This window comes from Geospiza fortis, unplaced genomic scaffold (assembly GCF_000277835.1).
Source record: "Geospiza fortis unplaced genomic scaffold, GeoFor_1.0 scaffold112, whole genome shotgun sequence".
NCBI classification, from domain to species: domain Eukaryota; kingdom Metazoa; phylum Chordata; class Aves; order Passeriformes; family Thraupidae; genus Geospiza; species Geospiza fortis.
In genome coordinates, this window is record NW_005054298.1 from 18,880,934 (window position 1) to 18,893,661 (window position 12,728).

Sequence of the window (12,728 nt, forward strand, 5' to 3'; positions counted from 1 at the left end):
TTATAATAGAAATTCACATCAAAACTTTCATTTTTATGTCTTTCTCATGTATTTACATATATCTGCCACATTGCCTTATAGAGGGTGTTACCTGCATCTGACCTCATATACAAAAGATACTTGGTATAATTTTATTCTAAGATACAGACTTTTTCTGTTTTAACAAGAAAAGGTGGATTTTTCCGCCTTTTAAACTTTCTGAATATTCAACTTCAGGACTGATATATGCTACCAATCAGCCCATTAAGTATTGATACTTGAGTAGATTCTTGTCAACTTTGCACACTAAAGTTATGGGAAGATGTGAGGCAAAGGAAGTACTGCTGTTGCTTCCAGCCCCAGCAACAGTAGGAATACATATTTTCCTAACACAAGAGTTCTCTAAGACATTGATTTTACATGGGTATCCATACTGTTAATCTGAGTATCATTTCAAAATGGTAGGTGAATTTCCTTTCCTGGTATCCATCAACTGGACAAGGTCTTTGGATAAGAATTGAGTTAATTTGTATTGAATAAAATGTAATAAATGGTTGTGATATCCTGGAGGAGGCCATGAGTTGTATTTTCCCTTCTTATTTAACAAAATAATTCATACTACTAGTATGAAGTTTCTGCTTTTTAATGTGGGAATGAACAACTTACAAAAAACAATCTTTGAAACTGTTCAGCAAGTAGCTGCTACAGGGAGATGGAGAGCTACTTTGTATTTGCCTGCCTTGCTTGAAATTGATGTGGGGTTTGAATCAATAGTAAGTTAGAAATTCATTTAAAAGCCTGCTTTGCAAATTTTTTTTGCGAATAACAGCCTCTTCACAAAACAGTGTTTTGTTCATTCCTTCCCCTCCCACGTCCCCCTCCTTATTAGTTATCTTCCCTTTTAGTAGAGTTCTAGTGTGGTTTTTTTCAGTGGAGGAGTGATGTTTAATTAAAAGTTACTTGCATGTTTTCAATTATAGATGATAATTTGTTTGACTTCACACTCTCAATTGCCTTGAGTAATTTCCTGTAGAAATACATATAATCCATTTGCATGTTTGGAGTATTAGTGCGTTGTTTGCATAGCTTGTGTGTACCACTTAAGGAAACCACTGGAGCCTGGAAGGAGCAGATGATGCTCTTTAGTGTCAAGCAGTGATACAATGGCTATTCTTTCTTCTCCTTGCTGAATAGTTATGGAAACAACTTTTTTCACAGAATTGGAAGTTATGTTATCAAACCAATATGATGTATCAGTAAAAATTGGGAGTTTGGCAGGGGGGCCAGCAGTAATGTTACATCCATAAGCACTGGACATATGTCAGTGCTGATTGGTGTTAATTCCTAACTTCATGGCCTCATGTAGTATAGCAGAGAAATTACACCCCAATATGTTGATATATGTCAGAATTTCATTATAGATAAATATGTAGCTTTTAGCTGCTGAAGATAAGGTAGCAGGGGGCTTACATGTTATTGCGCCGTGTATTAAAACCACAGTTTATTTGGTCTACCAAAATAAACTCTTGTGTTCAGTCCAAGTGGAACACAGTATATTGTTCTGCTCTCCAGGGTTCAGAAGACATGAACTCAAAACGGGGAGAGGTGAAGAGAAGGACTACAGTGGTAAGGGAGATGGACTGTCTGTTTTATATGATAAAAGCACATGTCTGGGTTAGCCTTGTTGGTATGCAAGCTGGAATTTGGTTGGTGCCTGTAAGTACACAAGACCACCATTCAGGGGATGTAAACTGTTAAAGCATGGTGCTGCTCAGGAGCAGATAAGTACTAAGCAGCTTGAGTGTTTAGGTGTACATCAGAACTTTCTTTCTAACCATCATAACGATGAGGTTCCAAACAAACTTCTGATAGGAGTTTGGGGACAATATAAATGGTAATGTTTGAAGTGGAGTTGATTTTTTGGAATGATTCTATGTGTATCTGCAGTAGAAGCTGCAATGCTGTTTGTACACCAGATTTGAAGATTTCAGGCTAAAGGCTAAATACCGTTTTTGTAGTACAGCAAATGAAATGGCCAGGTGCTGTCCACTCAGTGCTGGGGATGCCTTGAAGCTCTTTTTTCACATACCTTCCCTCAGGAGATTGTCACTTTTTCTGGATGCCCTTCTTCAGTCATGCATTTCATTCCTTATCAACAACACGCAAAAAGAGGAGGAAAGCTGGGGAGGCTTGAAGTAGTCTCATGCAGTCCCACACAAAGATATAAAACTGCCTTTGAACAAATTCTCTGCTAATGATTGTGCTTAGGTCTTTGTTACGTTCTGTCCCAAGGTTGTGTGCCCCTGTGGCAGGTGTATGCATAATCCAGAAAGCACTTTGAAATGGATGTGACCACATTAGACTTCCATATCAGAGCAAAAATAGTCCTTTGTTTTAGCATTTTTTATAAAGTAATGAGTTTATTCAGTTTCACTTTCTTTCCTGTTTAGGGTAAGACAGTCCATATAATGTTTTTTAAAAATGAATGCTGATGATAAACATTGAATAGGTCTTTATGAATAGCTAGAATTTTTCTACTGTTCAGATATTGCTAGTGTTCAAGCAGCACCTATTTCTTGTTTAATATTCAGGTATAGCATTTGGTTCTTAAAAACAAAGCTAAATACTTCTATGATCAGAAAGAGTAGCAGCTAGGAACAGCAGTGATGTGAGTCATTTTGACAGTGAGCAGACTTGTCAGAATGTTCACATTTTCAAGACTAGATGGTCTAAGACATCCATTTTTTCCTAAATATTTTTCAAAGTCCTAATGAAAATTTAAACAGCTGTGCCTCATGGTGTCTTGAATTGAAAAGATAATGCTAAAATAGTAGGTGTTTACTGCAAAGTGAAAATAGTAACAAAAAGATTCAGTCATGTTCTTTGTAATACTTTTAATAGTTGAATTTGCCAATCCCATAGTGTAAAATATGTCAATCCTAAGGCAAAAAGAAAGATTTTGTAATGAATGAATATACTGTAAGGCACTGAAATAATTTTTAACTTAATCAGTTTATATATTAAGTACCTTTAGCATTTAAGGCACTTAACTTGCTTTTTTTTTCCTCCTAAACCCTGTTTGCATTAATTAATTTCACATTGTTTACTTCTTTGGGATAAACTAGAGTTTCACTGTGTATAACAGAATACCTTTGTGTTACAAAGTGAAGATTCCCCTGGTTTTGGCTGAAATGTTGCTGCATTACAACCATCTCTTGCCTAAGGCCCTCTGCATAAGCGAATATTCCTTTAACAGAATAAATCACTAAAAGACTATGGCACACTTACTGGAACCATTCTTCTGTATCTCTGACTACTGTTCTTGCCAAAAGTGTTAAAAAAGACACTCAGTGGATAAAAGATTCTATTTGTGTGAGACTACCTGCTTTGCAATGGTGTCAGAAAGAAAAAGAAAATTGTGCTACGTTCACTGGCTCTTTAATTTGGATTGCCAATGATAATGCAGAGTCTACGCTGAAGAGAGGTAGGATACAGAAGCAGAAACATTAGTGCTAATCTGCTGCAGAAGGACGAGATAAATCAGCACAGCTCTCATACATCACTGAGAGAGAAGCTGATTGCAACTTGACCATGTGCCTAAGTGGTCACATCAGCAACAAGAACGGAGCATGGATAAAAAACCTAAAATGTATCCTTAGGGCTACTTGCTGTGCACGACCTATAATAACACATCAATGTAAGTTTAAGATTCCTTTTTTGTTTGTTTCCTTCTGTTGCAATTCTTGTTGTTTACAAGAGTATGTTTGTATTTTGCATAGATTTAGGGAAAATGCAATGGTGTGTAATACTAAGCAGATAATACTTGGATGCTGTTTATGTCTGTGAATAGTAATGGGCTTATTGCTGTGCATCTCAACATAGTTCTTTCTTTGAAGATGTTTTAATATTTAATCCTGTAAGTCATATTCTGGGAATTGACTAAGGTTTTGAATGAGATGATAGTGAGATCCCCCTTTATAATTTCTGTCATCTTATGTTTCAAAATGATCTTAAAAAAATTATTTTTACTGTGAGAATTTTTGCTTTCTATAAATTTTTTCTGTTAAGAAAAGTGCTCATAAAGACTGATTTATCTGGACCTTTTTATTCATGAATTTAGTGCAGATGGTAATTTTCCTGCATTTTTAAAAATTTGTGCAATTGTTTAATTTAGTGTCATTTAAGCATCTGCAAAAAGGGAAGGCAGGGATAAGATGAAAACTGAATAAGCATTGATTGCTAGTCTGAAAATTAAATTTTAAAAGTTTTTACAGTAAATCTGATTTCAGTTCATTTTTACTGAATTAGATTATCATATTTAAATTGAGGCTACTGTACAGCAAACAAATGTGTGAAGCTATCCTGGAGAGCACACATTTCCTGCTGTATCTGACTTTAAAGATGTTGATTGTAACTACCCAGGGGTATCCTAATTGTAGAATTTAGAGCAGCATGTTTAAATAATGCATGGGAAAATAAAAAGGAAAGGTGGAATTTTACTGTTCAGATGTTAAGAGAAAAAAATGTGTAGCAAAAGCTATTGATGTGGAATCTCAGGCTGTCTCTCATGGCTTTAGGCAAAAAGGCAGGGAAACCCAAAGCGGGTCTTGCTGTGCAGTCTGAAAGCAAGGGAAATTTGGAAGCATTTATGAAAACCCACTAATATTTCTATATTTATTTACTTGTTTCTAGGGAAAGTATGTGGCTTTAAACAAACTAATTTATAAAATATGTTAAAGGAAGTGTGAAAGGCACTTCAGTGATAGGACCTTGAGAAAGTAGGTATAAAGACACAGAGCAACATCTATTTATTTTATAGCATTGTAACTGTGGCCAAATATAGTAGCAGGAGGCTTGCAAGCAGCCTGTATGAGTGTGTCTACAAATGGTTTAATTTTGTGGCAATTGAAAAATGTAGGGATAGTTGTGTGGCTGTTATTCACAGACCTCAAATATTCAGAGTATGGGCCAGTTTCAGATTTTGTAACACAGGTATTTTTTTTAGATCTTAGCCAAAACAAAAGGTTTACCTGTTAGCAGTTGCAACTTTCCTACAGGACTGATGGATGGAAATAGAGAAGAGAGAAGGTAAAGCTGTATTGCAAAAAGGGTGCTCATTCTTCCCAGCAGAATAAATAACCAACCTAGCCAACTGACAGATGAAACATGGACCAAGTAGAGAGTTTATTTTTATACAAATAAGCATATGGATGATCACACAGGCCCTCAGTTGTACTTAGCTCCTGAAGCAGAGATGCCATTGGGAACTCACAGCTTTAGCAATCTGACTTAGAAAATAATAAACTCAAAAAGAGAGGAAAGCTGTACAGCAACAGGAAGCAAAGAGTAATGGTGATTTCTTTGATCTTGTTATGTGTAGTTCTAGTGTACCCAATGTGGTCTTAAGTTGTCAACTCCATGGCAGAGATTCCTATGTTTTGTTCTTTGAAATACTCCCTCTACACATGATGGAGTAATATAATCAGTCTGGCTCCTCTTAATGGAGTTGGGCTTCAGTTGGTGAAATAAAGACATCCTTTTTTTCTGTCATCTGTGTTCATTGGAACAGCAGAAGATTATGTGGGTTGATGAAGATAACAAAACAAGTAGGTTCCCTGGTTTGAAGTTATTCTGAAGAGTTAGAAGTCCTATATCTGCTAAGATGCTCTATAGTTGTGTTGTTGTTGTGATCTTAAAACAAACATTTGCTTCTGTGTGTTTCTGTGAAGTTTCATAATGCGGTCACACTTAAATTAGATGCTAAATTAATTGCAGTGCATATGACAAAACTGTAAATAGGTAACTGCTTTTTTAAAGTTTCATTTTTAGTTGAAGAGACAGAAGTCCAGTCTTGTGGGCTGAATATGGTTGTGATGAACTTTCCATTTGACAGGACAAGGCTCACTCTCCTCTTCCAGAGTGAAATTCTGTGTTTGTCAGTCTGTTATCCTGTTCCACTGTTACCTGTAAAGCTCTTTCACTAGACTCCAACAAGGTCTTCATTTTCACCTTCCGTTTTAGTCAATAAATTTATGCTAAGTAGTTTATTGTGCTTTAAAATGTGCTAATGGACACTAATACCTGCACTTTCAGAGCTGCAGGGGGCTCCTGATGCCAATTTCAGCATACTGAATTTGCTTCTACTTATGATATTTAGGAAAACAACATAAAAATATTCTTGTTACATTTAAATTCAGTGAAAAATCTCCTGCCAACCAAAGCTGCCAAGGCAGGGCCTGAAACCTTAAAGCAGCATGAGTCCTGTGGTGGCATGACACCCAAACAACAGCCTGTCTGGGGAAACAGACAGTCATAGGGGCTCAGCTGTGTCAGTTGGATATAATTTCTTCGTTTTCTGTCTACAGAACAGTACATCTTCTGTTTGAAGTTGAAAGTCTGACCCCTGTTATCTCTATTAGTGGCAAAAGGAAACTGTATTGCCCCAAGAAGAGGCCTTTCAAGTTCCATGATAGCAGAGAGAGTCAATTTCTGTACTGGTGCAATGAGTATATTGTGTCCTCATCCCAAAGTTTATGAAATGTGTGGCCAGGAAAAGGAATGACATGGCTTTCCATCCTCCTGCTCCTCCTAGTCCTTTTTGGGTTTAGTCACTTCTAATAAAAAAAGAGGCACAATTTTGCAAGTATCCCAAGAGACCTAAGAACTGCAGGCCTTTAAAGCATGCATTAAAAGCTTCTATCTCACTATATGCATGCAGGCCTAAGAGCTCATTGATTTGTTCCACAAGTTCAATAATCACTAATCCATCTACGGAATTGCATCTGGAATACTCACAACCAACTTCTGGTGTAAAATGTTAGCTCACAAGCTACAGTGTATAAACCAGCCCTGATCAACAGGCTCAGGTTGCCACAAGTATGCTTAGAAGATTATGATAAGTGACTTTGACCTCAGACAGTGTAGCACATGCTGTGAAGAGAATACATTTGTAGCTGTCTCAACAAAGTGATCTCTCATCCAAATATCATTGTCTTCTAGGGAAACAGGGAATCTCTGAAAGGGGAAAACATTATCTGTAAATTGACTCTAAAAGAAATAGTACCAATTACAGCTTTTATGAAAAACAAACTATAACTTGATTGGGTCCTCTACGAGATTTTGGAACCTCTGTTGAAAACCATTAAAAAATTATAAGCTACTGAGGAAGATCATACTTAAAAGGAATTTTCTTGGTATCTCTCCTTCTAGTTTTCAGATAGTCTTTCCAACCTTTCTAAATGTTGTCTATGAAGTGGATATCTTCCAGAGCATAGGGAAAACTGCATGGTATCAGACTACTGGGGCACACACTACAGTGATCTCAAACAGGTAGCTCCTAAGGACAACCACTAATCTGATCTTTCAGTCTTTTTAAAAAAAGACTTATAATAATGGTGTGTTCAAAAAGGGGATCATTCAGACTGATGCCTAAAACTCTGCTATTCAGTGAAAATCATAGACTCCTAATTAGGGTGTCAGTATTTTGTGAGGTTTTGTGAAGCTTTTAACAGTTTTTATTGCCTCTTTGATTATCCTGGAAAGTAAATAGTTACATATTGGATAACCATATGGATGATGTGTTAGTGTATTTAAAGAAGATTGCTCAGATGGCTCAGAGCCCATAGTGGCAATGCCAGGATTTTTATGCACTAAAAATCTAAACAAATAACTACAAGATGGAGGGAGCAATCACTGAAAGGAAAAGTGAGCAATAACATGTAGAATTCACCTTTACCATCAGTGACTGAGATTAAAGCCATGGGAGAAGTTTTAATGTGACTTCTCATACTACACTTGGGCTGTGTCCCAATTAGTTTTCCAGCTTCAGCAGGGAAAGTAGTATGGGGTTGTTGTTCCTTGTTCCCAGTCAACAGTACTGGGCTGCCACTGATCTTTTTAAAAGTCCAGGTTTCTATCCCACTTTTAAATTTCCTCTTCCAGCAGAAGGGATGGAGAATCAGGTTGCACTTTTCACCACAAACCATACAAACCCCATTTCTCAGCATACCAATGTACTGTAACAACTTCTTATGATAACAAGGCCATTGAATAACCTGGCATGATTTTCCTGGGACAGATGATGAGTGGTGGGAGGAAGGAAGGAAGTAAGAAAACAGAAAGAAAGGTGTGAGGGATAATAGAAGGAAAATTCTTGAGGACTGAGTTTAGGAAGACACTTCCCATATTTTTTGTTCAGTGCTTGAATGCTGCTCATACAATATATACAAATAGTATCTTCAAGTGAAAAAGGACCTTGTAATCTAAGTCTACTCACTGAACTGTAAATGTAACCTCACTGAAGGAAAGGAATGGTTTGAAAGACTGACTCTCATATTTTAGTCAGGATTTATCATGATCTGTAAAGGACATAACTCTCATAACAGGAAAGCTTCAGTTGTTTTAAACCCTGGCAATTTTTCATTTGAGAAATACCCAGGCAGCAAGCCTTCTCTCAGATGAGATAGAGTAGGCTGTTTTATACCAGGAACTGCATTTCCTACTTTGCTTCATCTGCCAGAAATTCTCTTGCCAGAAACTCTGTCATTTCAGTTTTTATCTGTTTTTGAGGGGGAGTTAGTTAACCATCTCAGGAGCACCACCATCACTACAAAAAAAAATATCTGCAGATACTGAAAGGCTATGGAAAACTGATAGTTGTACACAAATGCATAATTTTCCTCAGGCCATGTAAGTGATGATAAAATTGCCAGCTCCATTTTACAGTGAAGAGGATTGTGGTATGGATATGCTTTAAGATTAAAGCAATCTGTGGACAGTTCTGAAGCAACAAGGTAGCAAATATGTCTGGTCCATGCCTGTTACTACTTTTGCTGTGTTGGTGTATAATTCATAAAATGTTACAGCCAGTACCATGTTCTAATACTGGATCTATGTTGTCAAAGGAACACACAAACCCTGGTTAGATTTTTCAATGTCTTAAAAAAATTAAATGTAATAATGAAAATTTTCATCATTTGGCTACAGGAGTCAGAGCTTTGTCCTTTTCAATTAGATTATATGCACAGACCAGACAGACCTCACTGGGACAGCCCTTGCATGCATTTGATGGAGAATTTGACCAAAAGTGTTTGGCATCCAAACAAGCTGAAAGCTCAAACACACATGAGACAAACTTTTTTATACTGTGTTGAGAGTATAAAATGTATATATATGTGATGAGAGTATTGCCGATTGTTAATTTATTGGTAGGCTGTTAGTAGAGAGTATTTGAATATAAGTGGGGAGCTGAGCTTGCTGACACTTCGTATGTGGTGCTCAGCAGTCAGAGATACTTCGGTTTCATGCGTTGCTAGTTATGTCAAGAATTACTTCTGTAGTGCATGGCATTATTCCAGATTGTATCTCAGTCAAATGGATTATTCTTCAGTGTAAGACTTTTCTAGGGAAGAGAATATCCAGGGTCCAGATTTGAAGGCTCCATTGCAGTTTTACAGAGTGCACCTAAGAAGAATGGTCAATTCTTTTTTTGCTCAAAGCCTGTAATGTGTTTGCTGTCTGTGCCAAAAGGCAGTCAGCGAATGTTTGCAAAGGGAGTTTGTGGATGTGGATTAAAAAAAAGTAACTGAAGAGAGACTGTGGTAGAGAATAAAATATCACATGACGTATCACTGCTTTTTTTTAAACTTCAAATTAAGATCTGTAGTGTGCTAATAACTTAATGGCAGTGGTGACTAAAATGATTATTATCCTTGTTGTACATGCATTATAACCAGTTTTTTAAAATGCCTAGCACCTATCCAAAAGGTTCTGTTATATTTTTACAGCAGTGATGATAGTAGTGGTGATGGAGTGAGGTGTTGCAAAACAAGGCAGTTGAGGAGGGGTGAAGAACAGACTTTCTGAAAGAACAGAAACACTGCAAGAGTAACAGGAAGCTGTTAATGCAGTATAGCTCTCACTTCAAATATAGAGAGCAAGTGATCAGAGATACAAGCCCAACTATATTCTTTATTATCTGAGAACATTTGTTCCCATTGAACTCAGTCTTGAAGGCACTGGTCCTGCTTTTCACTCCAATATGCTCTCCCTAATTGACTGTATTTTTATTCCTATATGTACATAAAGTCCTCCAAATAATGTAAGCACAAAAATTTGGTGTAGAAAGAATTGTATTAAAAACTAGACGTTAGTGTTCCAAAGGAGACTAGAGGATCTCCTGGGATTACTGAGTAGATGGGAGGAGTGGATTGCCTCAGGCATAGCCCAGGGCCATTAATTACAGCTAGTCATTAATTCTCCTGTAATGCCCAGTGCTGATGCCACTGTTCCTGTATACAACACAGAAACGGGAAGCTGGCTGACCTGTGGACTTTGATGAGTTATGTTATTCTTATAATGATTACTTATATTTTTAAATGCTTATCACTGAAGTGTTCATCAGAGTTTCAGCTTGTAAGCTTCATGTCTTTCCAGAGAGTTAATGTTTTGCTTGCTGCTCATAGGAGGCCTTTAAATAGCTCTTGAAAACACTATAGCCTTTATGAGATATGCTCTGTATATTGAATCCTGGGAAAGTAAAATTGGTATAGATACTCTGTAAAGATAATCAGTATGCCTATTTTCATATCTAGAGAAAATGAAAATTGAATATATGGTTCCCTTACTCTGTGGTTGCCATATAAGGCAAAGTGCAGTCTAAATTCTAAGGACCAAAACCTAAAGATCTAGTTTTTGGTTGGTTTTGAAAAGAAGAAAGTCCTGAAATTTTACTGAGTTTATTTCATTTCCTGAAGAAAGGCTAATAAAGGACAGAATAGTTATAATTTAGAAGATTATAAACCAACTATATAATATAAACCAATGTAAACTAACTTCCATCATATACTGTTTACATGCATGCTCATGTACTATGCACTGCACAATGAAAGTTTTGCTGGACTGATTGTAAAGTGCAGGAGGAAAAAGTTCAGGAGCAAGAGACAGCCCCCAGCACCCAGCTTAGCAGATCATGTGAACACACATGACTCTAAGCAGCACAGAGTTTAGGTAGCAAACAGCAGCTGTGAGAATTTCCGGGTTGCTAGGCTTGCATGTCTGTTTAAACGATCTTAAAATGTTTTTCTCAAGAAGAAAGTTATTCGACTGACCTTTTGCATAGAGTCCTTCTTTGTCAGGAATCCCAAAGTGTTTTACAGATGCAGAGATTTAGCACTGACATGCACATGTCAGAGGGAAAATTAATAGAGTGACTGCACCGTGGTTGCACAGGAGTTTGGCAGTGCAGAAATATGACTACTGGTGGGCTTCACTCCTGCTTTCCCTGAAAGGCCATACAGCAGCCCTGCGTAGCACCCAGTCGGGAGCGTGAGATACTTTACTCAGCTGGAAATATAGGTGAGTTGACAGCACTCGTAGCCTGTATGAGAACACTGCTGAATTGCTCAGAGAAGAAGCAGCAGCTGAACTCTATAATTGGCACTTGTGGTGAAGACATGGATTTGTATTGCTGAAATGTGAAATTCCAGCACTACATTGATTCCGAGAAACAAGATATAATGTTATTTGAGGGTTGATTTAGGATAAATAACCACTTCCTAAGGTGTGTTTGTTCTCATTATTTACCCAGCTGGACCTTGTTTACTTTATGAATTCAGTATTGATCACAGGAATGTTGAAGCATATTAAAGCAAAAGAGGATAGACTGTATTTGGGTATACTAAAAGGTTTGAAGTTTATAGAATATATTTGTAGGAGAAGTTGTACTTGAAGTTCTGTAATGGCAGTATGGTAGAAGATCGGTATATGGATTTTTCTCTCTACTTGTATGTTAGATCTCATTGACTCTTGTGCCTATTTCATACCCATAGTGGGAGTAGAGCCTAAAGCCAATGTTCTTTCTTTTTAAAAAGACTAGCTAGAATTCTTTTCCATTCAATTATGTTTGATAATTCTAAGATTTCAGAATGGGTGTTTTAAAAATGGTTTATGTCGTTCCTTTTCCTTCTCCGAATTTGCTGTTACAGTTTGACTTGCCACTGTGCAGGAAGAGAAGAGATGAGGGAAGGAGGAGGTAATAGCCCTCTTTGCTGTGCCTATCTTCCCCCTTTCCTCTGGCTCAAAATAAGTTCTATACAGTGCTTTCAGAGACAAAGAGGGGTTGGAGGGAGGGAGGAGAGGAAAGAGGAAGAGGACAGGAGAGACAAAGTGAGAATGGGAGGAAACCTTTGCCCTCTGACATCATTATGAGGTCAACATGCATCCATCACCCATACGAAAAACCCTGTAATATAAATTAAACCATTTTAGTGCATAATGAGGATTTACTCTTCTACAGCTGGGACTTAGCTAATAAAGTCTTAATTTCATTCTTCTGTGATCCAATAATTTTTAAATACTGAACATGTGAAATGATAATTGATTCATCAAACAAGTCCCTCAGAGATTTATGTTTACCAGGTGAATCCCAGGAACTGACTGATCTTCTGACCCTGTTGTTCAGTGAAGTTTTGGGTGAGGCTGTATTGAGTACCCCCTCATTGACCAAAGCAGTCCTGCAGGCCCCTACAGAGAGTTGTTCTCAGTGACAGTGCACGCACAGTACTGAAGAATTCATGTGGAGTTAGGGGTTTATCTCTTTATCTCAGAAAACAGGAAGTAGTTTCCTCTGTTAAGATTCTTTTTTCTTGACAGATCTGTCTGTTAGCTTTAATCGTCTGTGGGGTCTGGAGTATTCCAACCTTCTGTTACAAAGGTTATTCTATAGATAGGGGTGTCAGAAATGGAAAGAG

The 12,728-nt window shown here is 37.3% G+C and overlaps 1 protein-coding gene across 4 annotated transcripts in view; it reads left to right on the forward strand.

Moving 5' to 3' along the window:
• RAPGEF4 (Rap guanine nucleotide exchange factor 4) overlaps nucleotides 1-12,728 on the forward strand; it is a 142,161-nt gene that overhangs the window by 33,621 nt on the left and 95,812 nt on the right. The window contains exon 1 of one of the 4 annotated variants that reach the window (XM_031057476.1): nucleotides 3,506-3,676. The exons of the other annotated variants lie outside the window; for them this stretch is intronic. The gene's annotated coding sequence lies outside the window, so the exon portion shown is untranslated. Of the gene's footprint in view, nucleotides 1-3,505; nucleotides 3,677-12,728 lie in introns of those variants that run through there. 4 annotated transcript variants of the gene reach the window in all.